Genomic DNA, 12,829 nt, shown 5'->3' with positions numbered 1-12,829 from the left:
AAATACCTTTACTATACTCTGCAGAAGCTTGTTCTACATTCTAGTTAATTTTTTCATGTCTATTTGTTAGGAAATAGCTCTAAGTCAAAGAGTTTCTGAAATAACTTTTTATTACAAATTCAATTTCGTTAAAGGTTTAAAACAAGGCTTTACACTTTACATTACAACTAGGACACTTTATTACTAGTGTACCTTCATTTATTTTTCTAAAGACCTGAGGTCTTTTCTAATTTATTGGTACACTTGTAATATTGTGTGTTAAATATTTCCACCATCACTTCTCTTTCTACTTCTATTACTTTCTAGGTATGTTTCAATTTCATCCATTTATTAGAAAGCAGCTCTTTATAATATATATCTCAGGTAAAAGTATTATAATTTTATTCATATAATAATTTTCATATATATGTATATATATGGGAGAGAGGGACAGAGAGAGAGCGAGAAAGAATATGTGTTTAAGGAATTGGATGGGGGTTGACAAGCTGAAAATTTGTCAACCAGGTAGGCAGTCTGAAAATTCAAAGAAGAGTGGATGTTTCAGTTGTGAGACTGAAATCTACAGGCTGAAACCAGTTATGGCCTCTATGTTGCAGTCTTGAGGCAGAATTGCTCTTTGGAAAACCTCGGTTTTAGCTCTTAAGGCCTTCAACTCGTTAGGTGAGGCGCATACCTCCATTATGGAGGCAATCTTCCTTACTCAAGTCTACTGATCTAAATGTTAAGCACATCTGAAATATATCTTCACAGAAATATCTGGACTGGTGTTTGACCAAAACCTGGGAGCCACAGTTTAGCCAACTTGACATATAAAATTAACCATCACAGTATTTAAACCTAGGAGGTTTTATATGTTAGCTAGGAAATCAGGCCAGAAGACATACATTCATGCATGTAGACTAAAGCACGGGACTTGAGATTTCCCTGAGTGAATATGCAGATGGAGAAAAGATGTGCTTCAGGAGACAGTCATCACCATGTTGCAGTGTGCATGTTACATGGCTGCAACATGAGGTTAAGATAAAGAGGTATATGTAAGGATAAGATTCATAAGTTGTAGTGAGAGACTGAGAATATGGATATGGCCGTATACATAAAGGATGTGTATTCATTTAGTCTGTGGTTCCTTAGATGGCATAGAATTGGTAAATTCTCATAGAAAATATCATCTTCTAGCCTCCAAAATAAATAGTTTTAGGATTACATTTTTTTTGTTTATCATTTTTGAATAGCTCTAGTCTCCTGTTCATTATACCATGATTCCTTTACTATGAGTAGTTCAAAATCCTTACATTTTCTATTTATTTTGTTAACTTTTTTCTATCACTATTGCCATTTCAATTTTACTGTTATAGTTTTTATTGTCATTATGTTATGCATAGAACTTTTTTGTAAGATGCTTTAGTCATTTTCTATTTATTATTATTGTAATTAAAATTAAGTATCCTTTTTCATGTAGATTTCATATAATTTACAAGAAAAGAACAGTTTGTTTGTGAGTCTAGCCACTTCCTGCTGTTAGATAAAATTATTCTGGAACATTAACGCCCCCCCCCAAAAAAAGTCCTTCAATCATTCAAGCACAATAAATGCATTGAGACAGTTTTACACTTGTTTTATTTGTTCTGGAAATCATCCAAATTAACTTGTAGTTCTAAATAACCACAGATGCCAATGCAAAGTAATTTGAAGTGACAACGTATCAGTTTAAAGTGCAACCATAGCACTAGGTGTTACAATTTGTGTATACCAGGTTCAACCAGGGCATTCCATTATGAGAGTTACTGATTTTCAGCATGAACAGAAACATGCATAAAACAAATTATTCCACCAATTAACAGACTAACAGGGATGGTAATTTTTTGTTCAGAGATAAGGCAAATGACCTTTTATTTAATTGCTTTATCATCAACTATCTGCTAATTATATCAGATAGGTTTCCCAATGTGTATTCATCTATAAGAAATAGAAGATGTTGGGGGAAACATTATATCTTCAAAAGTTTCACAAGTTGGGGCTTCCCTGGTGGCGCAGTGGTTGAGAATCTGCCTGCTAATGCAGGGGACACGGGTTCGAGCCCTGGTCTGGGAAGATCCCACATGCCACGGAGCGGCTGGGCCCGTGAGCCACAACTACTGAGCCTGCGCGTCTGGAGCCTGTGCCCCGCAACGGGAGGGGCCGTGATAGTGAAAGGCCCGCGCACCGCGATGAAGAGCGGTCCCCGCACCGCGACGAAGAGTGGCCCCCACTTGCCGCAACTAAAGAAAGCCCTCGCACGAACCGAAGACCCAGCACAGCCAAAAATAATAAATAAATAAATAAAAATAAAAGTAGCTATAAAAAAATTAAAAAAAAAAAAAAAAAAAAAAAAAAAAAAAAAAAAAAAAAAAAAAAAAAAAAGTTTCACAAGTAAATGACTTTTTCTCAAATATCACAGAAACCTTAATAATCTGCATTCAAATTTTTGAAAATTTCTTTTCATTAATTTCAACTTGAAATTTCAAGAGGTAGAAATAATACATTACTTACAAAATGTTCCAACCAAAATATGTATAAAACAAGATTTCTCAATCAAATGGTTATTTAAAAGCATCAGTTTTAATGAGGGAGAAACTTGATTCAGAGGTGATCAAGGTGTGTAAGCACTATAACTTTTTGGTTTATAATTTAAGAATATTCAAGTAAAAAATATATAAAATAAATGTTTAGTGACTTCCCTGGTGGTCCAGTGGATAAGACTCAGTGCTTCCACTGCAAGGGGTGCGGGGTTTGATCCGTGGTTGGGAACTAAGATCCCACGTGCCATGTGGCGTGGCCAAAAAAAAAAAAATTTTTTTTACTTCTTTTCCAATCTGAACCTATAAGAAACATCAAAATTGGCTTAAAATGTATATTATATGGTAGGAAAACTGCCAATTCCTTATCATATTTTTCTTTCAAATTTTAACAGAAAAACCCTTACTTGCTAATTTCTTCAGACTGTTATATAATTACACCAAAATTATGTAAAAAATTACAATGTGACTTTTTGAATTTTCAAAAAAATATCAAAGGCTTACGTATAAATACATATTATTTTTTTAAATTTAGTTTTAGTTATTCTTTTATACAGCAGGTACTTATTAGTCATCAATTTTATACACATCAGTGTATACATGTCAATCCCAATCGCCCAATTCAGCACACCACCACCCCAGCCCTCTGCCTCTTTCCCCCCATGGTGTCCATACGTTTGTTCTCTACATCTGTGTCTCAATTTCTGCCCTGCAAACCAGTTCATCTGTACCATTTTTCTAGGTTCCACATATATGCGTTAATATACAATATTTGTTTTTCTCTTTCTGACTTACTTCACTCTGTATGACAGTCTCTAGATCCATCCATGTCTCAAAAAATGACCCAATTTGTTCCTTTGTATGGCTGAGTAATATTCCACTGTATATATGTACCACTTCTTCTTTATCCATTCGTCTGTCGATAGATATTTAGGTTACTTCCATGACGTGGCTATTGCAAATAGTGCTGCAATGAACATTGGGGTGCATGTGTCTTTTTGAATTATGGTTTTCTCTGGGTATATGCCCAGTAGTGGGATTGCTGGATCATATGGTAATTCTATTTTTAGTTTTTTAAGGAACCGCCATATTGTTCTCCATAGTGGCTGTATCAACTTACATTCCCACCAACAGTGCAAGAGGGTTCCCTTTTCTCCACACCCTCTCCAGCATTTGTTGTTTGTAGATATTCTGATGGTGCCCATTCTAACTGGTGTGAGGTGATACCTCATTGTAGTTTTGATTTGCATTTCTCTAATAATTAGTGATGTTGAGCATCTTTTCATGTGCTTCTTGGCCATCTGTATGTCTTCTTTGGAGAAATGTCTATTTAGGTCTTCTGCCCATTTTTGGATTGGGTTATTTGTTTTTTGAATATTGAGCTGCATGAGCTGTTTATATATTTTGGAGATTAATCCTTTGTCCATTGATTCCTTTGCAAATATTTTCTCCCATTCTGAGGGTTGTCTTTTCGTCTTGTTCCTTTGCTGTGAAAAAGCTTTGAAGTTTCATTAGGTCCCATTTGTTTATTTTTGTTTTTATTTCCATTACTCTAGGAGGTGAATCAAAAAAGATCTTGCTGTGATTTATGTCAAAGAGTGTTCTTCCTATGTTTTCCTCTAAGAGTTTTATAGTGTCTGGTCTTACATTTAGGTCTCTAATCCATTTTGAGTTTATTTTCGTGTATGGTGTTAGGGAGTGTTCTAATTTTATTCTTTTACATGTAGCTGTCCAGTTTTCCCAGCACCACTTATTGAAGAGACTGTCTTTTCTCCACTGTATATCCTTGCCTCCTTTGTCATAAATTAGTTGACCATAGGTGCGTGGGTTTATCTCTGGACTTCCTATCTTGTTCCATTGATCTATATTTCTGTTTTATGCCAGTACCATATTGGCTTGATTACTGTAGCTTTGTAGTATAGTCTGAAGTCAAGGGGTCTGATTCCTCCAGCTCCATTTTTGTCCCTCAAGACTGCTTTCGCTATTTGGGGTCTTTTGTGTCTCCATACAAATTTTAAGATTTTTTGTTCTAGTTCCATAAAAAAATGCCATTGGTAATTTGATAGGGATTGCATTGAATCTGTAGATTGCTTTGGGTAGTATAGTCATTTTCACAATGTTGATTCTTCCAATCCAAGAACATGGTATATCTCGCCATCTGTTTGTGTCATCTTTGATTTCTTTCATCAGTGCCTTATAGTTTTCTGAGTACAGGTCTTTTACCTCCTTAGGTAGGTTTATTCCTAGGTATTTTACTCTTTTTGTTGCATTGGTGAATGGGGTTCTTTCCTTAATTTCTCTTTCTGATCTTTCGTTGTTAGTGTATAGGAATGCAGGAGATTTCTGTGCATTAATTTTGTATCCTGCAACTTTACCACATTCATTAACTCTAGTAGTTTTCTGGTAGCATCTTTAGGATTCTCTATGTATAGTATCATGTCATCTGCAAACAATGACAGTTTTACTTCTTCTTTTCCAATTTGTATTCCTTTTATTTCTTTTTCTTTTCTGATTGTTGTGGCTAGGACTTCCAAAACTATGCTGAATAAGAGGGGCGAGAGTGGACATCCTTGTCTTGTTCCTGATCTTAGAGGAAATGCTTTCAGTTTTTCACCATTGAGAATGATGTTTACTGTGCGTTTGTTGTATATGGCCTTTATTATGTTGAGGTAGATTCCCTCTATGCCCACTTTCTGGAGAGTTTTTGTCATAAATGGGTGTTGAATTTTGTCAAAAGCTTTTTCTGCATCTATTGAGATGATCATATGGTTTTTCTTCTTCAATTTGTTAATATGGTGTATCACATTGATTGATTTGCGTATATTGAAGAATCCTTGCATCCCTGGGATAAATCCCACTTGATCATGGTGTATGATCCTTTTAATGTGTTGTTGGATTCTGTTTGCTAGTATTTTGTTGAGGATTTTTGCATCTATATTCATCAGTGATATTGGTCTGTAATTTTCTTTTTTTGTAGTATCTTTGTCTGGTTTTGGTATCAGGGTGATGGTGGCCTCATAGAATGAGTTTGGGAGTGTTCCTTCCTCTGCAATTTTTTGAAAGAGTTTGAGAAGGATGGGTGTTAGCTCTTCTCTAAATGTTTGATAGAATTCACCTGTGAAGCCATCTGGTCCTGGACTTTTGTTTGTTGGGAGATTTTTAATCACAGCTTCAATTTCATTACTTGTGATTGATCTGTTCATATTTTCTATTTCTTCCTGGTTCAGTCTTGGAAGGTTATAACTTTCTAAGAATTTGTCCCTTTCTTCCAGGTTGTCCATTTTATTGGCATAGAGTTGCTTGTAGTAGTCTCTTAGGATGCTTTGATTTTCTGCAGTGTCTGTTGTAACTTCTCCTTTTTCATTTCTAATTTTATTGATTTGAGTCCTCTCCCTCTTTTTCTTGATGAGTCTGGCTAATGGTTTATCAATTTTGTTTATCTTCTCAAAGAACCAGCTTTTAGTTTTATTGATCTTTGCTATGGTTTTCTTTGTTTCTATTTATTTCTGCTCTAATCTTTATGATTTCTTTCCTCCTGCTAACTTTGGGTTTTGTTTGTTCTTCTTTCTCTAGTTCCTTTAGGTGTAAGGTTAGATTGTTTTTTGAGATTTTTCTTGTTTCTTGAGGTAGGCTTGTATAGCTATAAACTTCCCTCTTAGGACTGCTTTTGCTGCATCCCATAGGTTTTGGATCATCGTGTTTTCATTGTCATTTGTCTCTAGGTATTTTTTGATTTTCTCTTTGATTTCTTCAGTGATTTCTTGGTTATTTAGTAATGTATTGTGTAGCCTCCATGTGTTTGTGTTTTTTACGTTTTTTTCCCTGTAATTAATTTCTAATCTCATACCGTTGTGGTCAGAAAAGATGCTTGATATGATTTCAATTTTCTTAAACTTACTGATGCTTGATTTGTGACCCAAGATGTGATCTATCCTGGAGAATGTTCCATGTGCACTTGAGAAGAAAGTGTAATCTGCTGTTTTTGGATGGAATGTCCTATAAATATCAATTAAATCTATCTGGTCTATTCCGTCATTTAAAGCTTGTTTCCTTAGTAATTTTCTGTTTGGATGATCTGTCCATTGGTGTAAGTGAGGTGTTAAGATGCCCCACTATTATTGTGTTACTGTTGATTTCCCCTTTTATAGCTGTTGGCAGTTGCCTTATGTATTGAGGTGCTCCTATGTTGGGTGCATATATATTTATATTGTTATATCTTCTTCTTGGATTGATCCCTTGATCATTACGTAGTGTCCTTCCTTGTCTCTTGTAACATTCTTTATTTTAAAGTCTATTTTATCTGATATGAGTATTGCTATTCCAGCTTTCTTTTGATTTCCATTTGCGTGAAATATCTTTTTCCATCCCCTCACTTTCGGTCTGAATGTGTCCCTAGGTCTGAAGTGGGTTTCTTGTAGACAGCATATATACGGGTCTTGTTTTTGTATCCATTCAGCAAGCCTGTGTCTTTTGGTTGGAGCATTTAATCCACTCACGTTTAAGGTAATTATCGATATGTATGTTCCTATGACCATTTTCTTAATTGTTCTGGGTTTGTTTTTGTAGGTCCTTTTCTTCTCTTGTGTTTCCCTCTTAGAGAAGTTCCTTTAGCATTTGTTGTAGAGCTGGTTTGGTGGTGCTGAATTCTCTTAGCTTTTGCTTGTCTGTAAAGCTTTTGATTTCTCCATCGAATCTAAATGAGATCCTTTCCAGGTAGAGTAATCTTGGTTGTAGGTTCTTCCCTTTCATCACTTTAAGTATATCATGCCACTCCCTTCTGGCTTGTAGAGTTTCTGCTGAGAAATCAGCTGTTAACCTTATGGGAGTTCCCTTGTAAGTTATTTGTTGTTTTTCCCTTGCTGCTTTCAATAATGTTTGTCTTTAATTTTTGCCAATTTGATTACTATGTGTCTTGGCACGTTTCTCCTTGGGCTTATCCTGTATGGGACTCTCTGTGCTTCCCGGACTTGGGTGGCTATTTCCTTTCCCGTGTTAGGGAAGTTTTCAACTATAATCTCTTCAAATATTTTCTTGGGTCCTTTCTCTCTCTCTCCTCCTTCTGGGGCCCCTATAATACGAATGTTGTTGCATTTAATGTTGTCCCAGAAGTCTGTTAAGCTGTCTTCATTTCTTTTCATTCTTTTTTCTTTATTCTGTTCTGCAGCAGTGAATTCCACCATTCTGTCTTCCAGGTCACTTATCTGTTCTTCTGTCTCAGTTATTCTGCTATTGATTCCTTCTAGTGTAGTTTTCATTTGAGTCATTGTATTGTTCACCTCTGTTTGTTTGTTCTTTACTTCTTCTAGGTCTTTGTTAAACAGTTCTTGCATCTTCTTGATCTTTGCCGAGGTCCTGGATCATCTTCACTATCATTTTTCTGAATTCTTTTTCTGGAGGGTTGCCTATCTCCACTTCATTGTTTCTCTGGGGTTTTATCTTGTTCCTTCATCTGGTACATAGCCCTCTGCTTTTTCATCCTGTCTATCTTTCTGTGAATGTGGTTTTTGTTCCACAGGCTGCAGGATTGTAGTTCTTCTTGCTTCTGCTGTCTGCCCTCTGGCGGATGAAGCTATCTAAGAGTCTTGTGCAAGTTTCCTGATGGGAGGGACTGGTGGTGGGTAGAGCTGACTGTTGCTCTGGTGGGCAGAGCTCAGTAAAACTTTAATCCGCTTGACTGCTGATGGGTGGGGCTGGGTTCCCTCCCTGTTGGTTGTTTGGCCTGAGACAACCCAACACTGGAGCCTACCTGGGCTCTTTGGTGGGACTAATGGCGGACTCTGGGAGGCCTCACGCCAAGGAGTACTTCCCAGAACTTCTGCTGCCAGTGTCCTTGTCCCCACAGAGAGCCACAGCCACCACCTGCCTCTGCAGGAGACACTCTGACACTAGCAGGTAGGTCTGGTTCAGTCTCCCCTGGGGTCACTGTTCCTTCCCCTGGGTCCCGATGCGCACACTACTTTGTGTGTGCCCTCCAAGAGTGGAGTCTCTGTTTCCCCTAGTCCTGTCGAAATCCTGCAATCAAATCCCACTAGCCTTCAAAGTCTGATTCTCTAGGAATTCCTCCTCCCGTTGCTGGATCCCCAGGTTGGGAAGCCTGACGTGGGGCTCAGAACCTTCACTCCAGTGGGTGGACTTCTGTGGTATAAGTGTTCTCCAGTCTGTGAGTCACCCACCCAGCAGTTATGGAATTTGATTTTACTGTGATATCGTCCCTCCTACCATCTCACTGTGGCTTCTCCTTTGTCTTTGGATGTGGGGTATCTTTTTTGGTGAGTTCCAGTGTCTTCCTGTCGATGATTGCCCAGCAGCTAGTTGTGATTCTGGTGTTCTCTCAAGAGGGAGTGACAGCACGTCCTTCTACTCCGCCATCTTGGTTCAGGGCTCTCTTCCTCTCAAATACATGCTATTTTTATTGATTTTACATAATCAATATTTATCCACCTAAATATTGAGTGTATACTAAAACAGACAAAAATAGCATTAGTTTTGTAAATCTTGTTAGCAATATTATTTACACATCACTGAAATTGATCTTATAGAAGCATATTCATTAACGAATATAAGTTATTTGTAAATTCTATGTTTTCTTTTAGGTAGTGTAGATGATTTAAATGAAAATTTTATTTACCAGAGAAAGAAGGTGATATCAGCCCCACAAATATGATGAAAGCAGAGACAATCATATTCTCTGAGGAGGAAACAAAACTGTTAAATTTGCTTAGCAATGCCAATGCAATGCAAACTTTGTGTCCTGGCCTTATGATGTAACTTTTAATGAACATTTTACAAAGGTGTATTGTTCATATTTGTTTGACCATGCATAGCCCGACAACATAATTATATCTAATTACAAGTTTAAAAGAACAGACACATACACAAGAATTTTTGTTTTATAGTATTAATTTTCTCATATTAAATTATAATAGAATTTGGGGCATATTATTTATTATTAATTTTGTGATATTCATAAACAAAGTTTACGGAAGCTACCAATTTCTTATCTAACTATTCTTAATATTTAACCAACTATTCCAAAATGTGCTTTAAAAATACTGACACATACATAACATTATCATTAAAAGATATCCTTATGAATATCTGTATGCTTGTGTGTGAGTGGTGCAAATGTATATTCATTTTTTTTTTGCCATAATTTTCTTAATACTCATCCATTTTTTTCTTTTGGACTTTTAGAGAAATACTTCTGTTTTGATAGGAAAATAGTTATATGAATTTCTTTTTAAATTAAAAATTTAATTTTAAATAAGAATAACTAATTTTTAGAGAAGTTTTAAGTTTGGAGAAATTTGAGCAAATAGTACAGAGAGTACCCACATACCTCCTGTCTCCTCCACTCAATTTACCCATTATTAATGTCTTGAATTAATGTGATTTATTTGTTACCACAGTGAAGTAATATTGATAAATAGTTATTAACTAAAGCCCATGGTTTACATGAAGGTTCAGTCTTAATGTTACACAGTTCTATAGGTTTTAACAAATGTTTAAATGACATGTATTCACCATAGCAGTATTACACAGAGTAGTTTCACTGCCCTATACAATACTCTGTGCTCTTATTTATGCACCCTCTACCTATTTATCCTTTCTCCTTCCAACCCCTATCTTTTTACTATCTATAGTTTTACCTCTTCTAGAATGTCATGTAATTGGAATCAAACAATATGTAGTCTTCTCAGACTGGTTCCTTTCACTTAGGAATATGCATTTAAGGTTCCCTCATGTCTTTCATGGCCTGGTAGCTCATTTATTTTTATCTCTAAATAATGTTCTATTGTGTGGATGCACCATAGTGTGCTTATACATTAACCAAGTGAAGGAAATCTTGGTTGCTTCTAATTTTTAGAAATTAGACATTGTTATAACATGACATTGTGCATGACATTGTTATAAACATTTGTGTGCAGATTTTTGTGTGAATAAAAGTTTTTAGTTCATTTGGTTAAATACCTAGGAGTGTGAGTGCAGGATTGTATGGCAAGACTATGTTAAGCTTTGTAATATATTTTGTAATGAACAAAATCTTCCGAAGTGCCTGTACCATTTTGCATTCTCACAAGAAATGAAGGCAGAGCTCCTATTGCTCTGTACCCTAATCAACATTGGGTGTTTTTGATGTTTTGGATTTTAGCCATTCTAATAGGTGTGTAGTCTTATCTCATTGTTGTTTTAATTTGCAAGTTGCTAATGATGTTGAGTCTTTTTTTTCTATTTTCTATTTCAATATATTTTAATTTTAAAATTTTTATTGAAATACAGTTGATATGCAAAATTATGTTAGTTTGAGGTGAGCATCTTTTCACGTATTTATTTGCCATTTGCATATTCTTTCTGGTGAGGTGTCTTTTGCCCAATATTAAATTGGGTGTTTGTCTTCTTATTACTGAATTTTGAGAATTCTTATATATTTATAAGACATACGTCCTGAATTATATATATGTTTTGCAAATATTTTCTCCCAGTCTGTGGCTTGCCTTTCATTCTTTTAACAATGTCTTTCACAAGGCAGAAGTTTTTAATTTTAATGAAATCCAACTTATTCTTTTATCTTTCATAGATCTTGATTTTGCTGGTATATCTAAAGCTCATTGCCAAACCCAAGGTCACCTAGATTTCCCCCTCATTATCTTCTAGAAGTTATATATTTTGAGGTTTTATGTTTACAATCTATGATCCATTAGAATTTATTATTGTAAAAGTGTAACTTCAGTATCTAAGTTCAGTTTTTTTTTTTTTTTTTTTGACGTTCTGTTGTTCCAATACTATTTTTTGAAAAGACTACTCTTTCTCACTTGAATTGCCTTTGTTCCTTTGTGAAAGATAGGTTGACTATATTTCTGTTGGTGTATTTCTGGGCTCTCTAAACTGTTTGATTGATCTCTTTATGCATTCTTTCACTGATCCACACTATCTTCATTGTAGTAGCTCTATACAAGTCTTGGAGCCTTCTGAGTCTTTTGCATTTTCATATGTGATGGTTAATTTTATGTGTTGTTTGACTGGAGTATGTGGGTCCCAAACATTTGGTCATACATAATTCTAGGTTTGAATTCTAGGTTTGAATCAGTAGACTGAGTAAAACCGACTGCACCCATAATATGTATGTACCTCATCCAATCAACTGAAAATTAAATAGAACAAAAAAAGCTGAGTAAGAGAGAACTCTTCTTGCCTGGCTTAATGAGCTGGGACACTGGTCTTTTCCAGCTTTCAGACACCACTGAAACTTTAGCTTTTGGGTATCCATCCTGCTGGCTTTTGGAATGGAATTTACACCATCAGTTTTCCTGGTTATCAGGTCTTTAAACTCAGACTGGAACTATACACATCAGCTCTTTTAGGTCTACAGCTTGCCAGTTGCATATCTTGGCACTTGTCAGTCACATGAATCAATTCCTTATCATAAATCTCTTTAAATATATATACATTCATACATATATATATGGATATTAGTCAGGGTTCTCGAGAGAAACAGAAGTCAGAGGATATACATAAATATATCTACCTCCAGTAGGGATAATTTGCATATATCTATTGTCAGATGTTCTTGACATGGATTATTGCTAGTCTTTTTACTACTGGAAATAGAATCATAATTTTTCTGAATACATATTAGAGAGCCAATTCCAGAAACCCCACATCCAGTTTTGAAAATTTAATCTTGAAATGCAGTGGCTTTATACAAGGAAACTTTCAGAACTGACAGCTGTCTGTCTATTACCTTAATTTTTGTGATGGTTTCACATGTTATGCAAATGCCAAAATGCATCAAATTATATATATTAAATATGTGCAGTACTTTGATATCACTTTTACCTCAATAAAGCTTTTTTAAAAATCTGTTCCTCTAGAACCACTCTTGGTTCTATTACTTAGGTTTTCCCAGAGAAGCTGAATATACACACACACACACACACACACATATATATATTCTATGTCCAAATATACATATTAGGCCTTGCATAATTTTTGGAGAAAATTAGGAAGTAAAGGTCTAATGAGGTTTGGGGAACCAGGAGGAGTCACCAACAAGTCAATTTGAGTAGCAAAACAGGCTCCAGTGGGATTCTGAACTGGCAACTGCTGTAGTAGTCCATGGCAGGTACAGTATTTGGGGGTTCACAGCCAAGTGTCTGGTAATTCGCTTGGGGTGCAGACTGTCAAAAATTGGAAGAACTGGAAGCAGCTTTGAGGAGAACAAGGAAAAGCTAAACCTGCCAGTTCCTATGCTTTCATCTGTCACCACAAGTAAT

This window comes from Balaenoptera musculus, chromosome 18 (genome assembly GCF_009873245.2).
Source record: "Balaenoptera musculus isolate JJ_BM4_2016_0621 chromosome 18, mBalMus1.pri.v3, whole genome shotgun sequence".
Lineage (NCBI taxonomy): Eukaryota > Metazoa > Chordata > Mammalia > Artiodactyla > Balaenopteridae > Balaenoptera > Balaenoptera musculus.
This window is presented reverse-complemented; position numbering follows the sequence as displayed.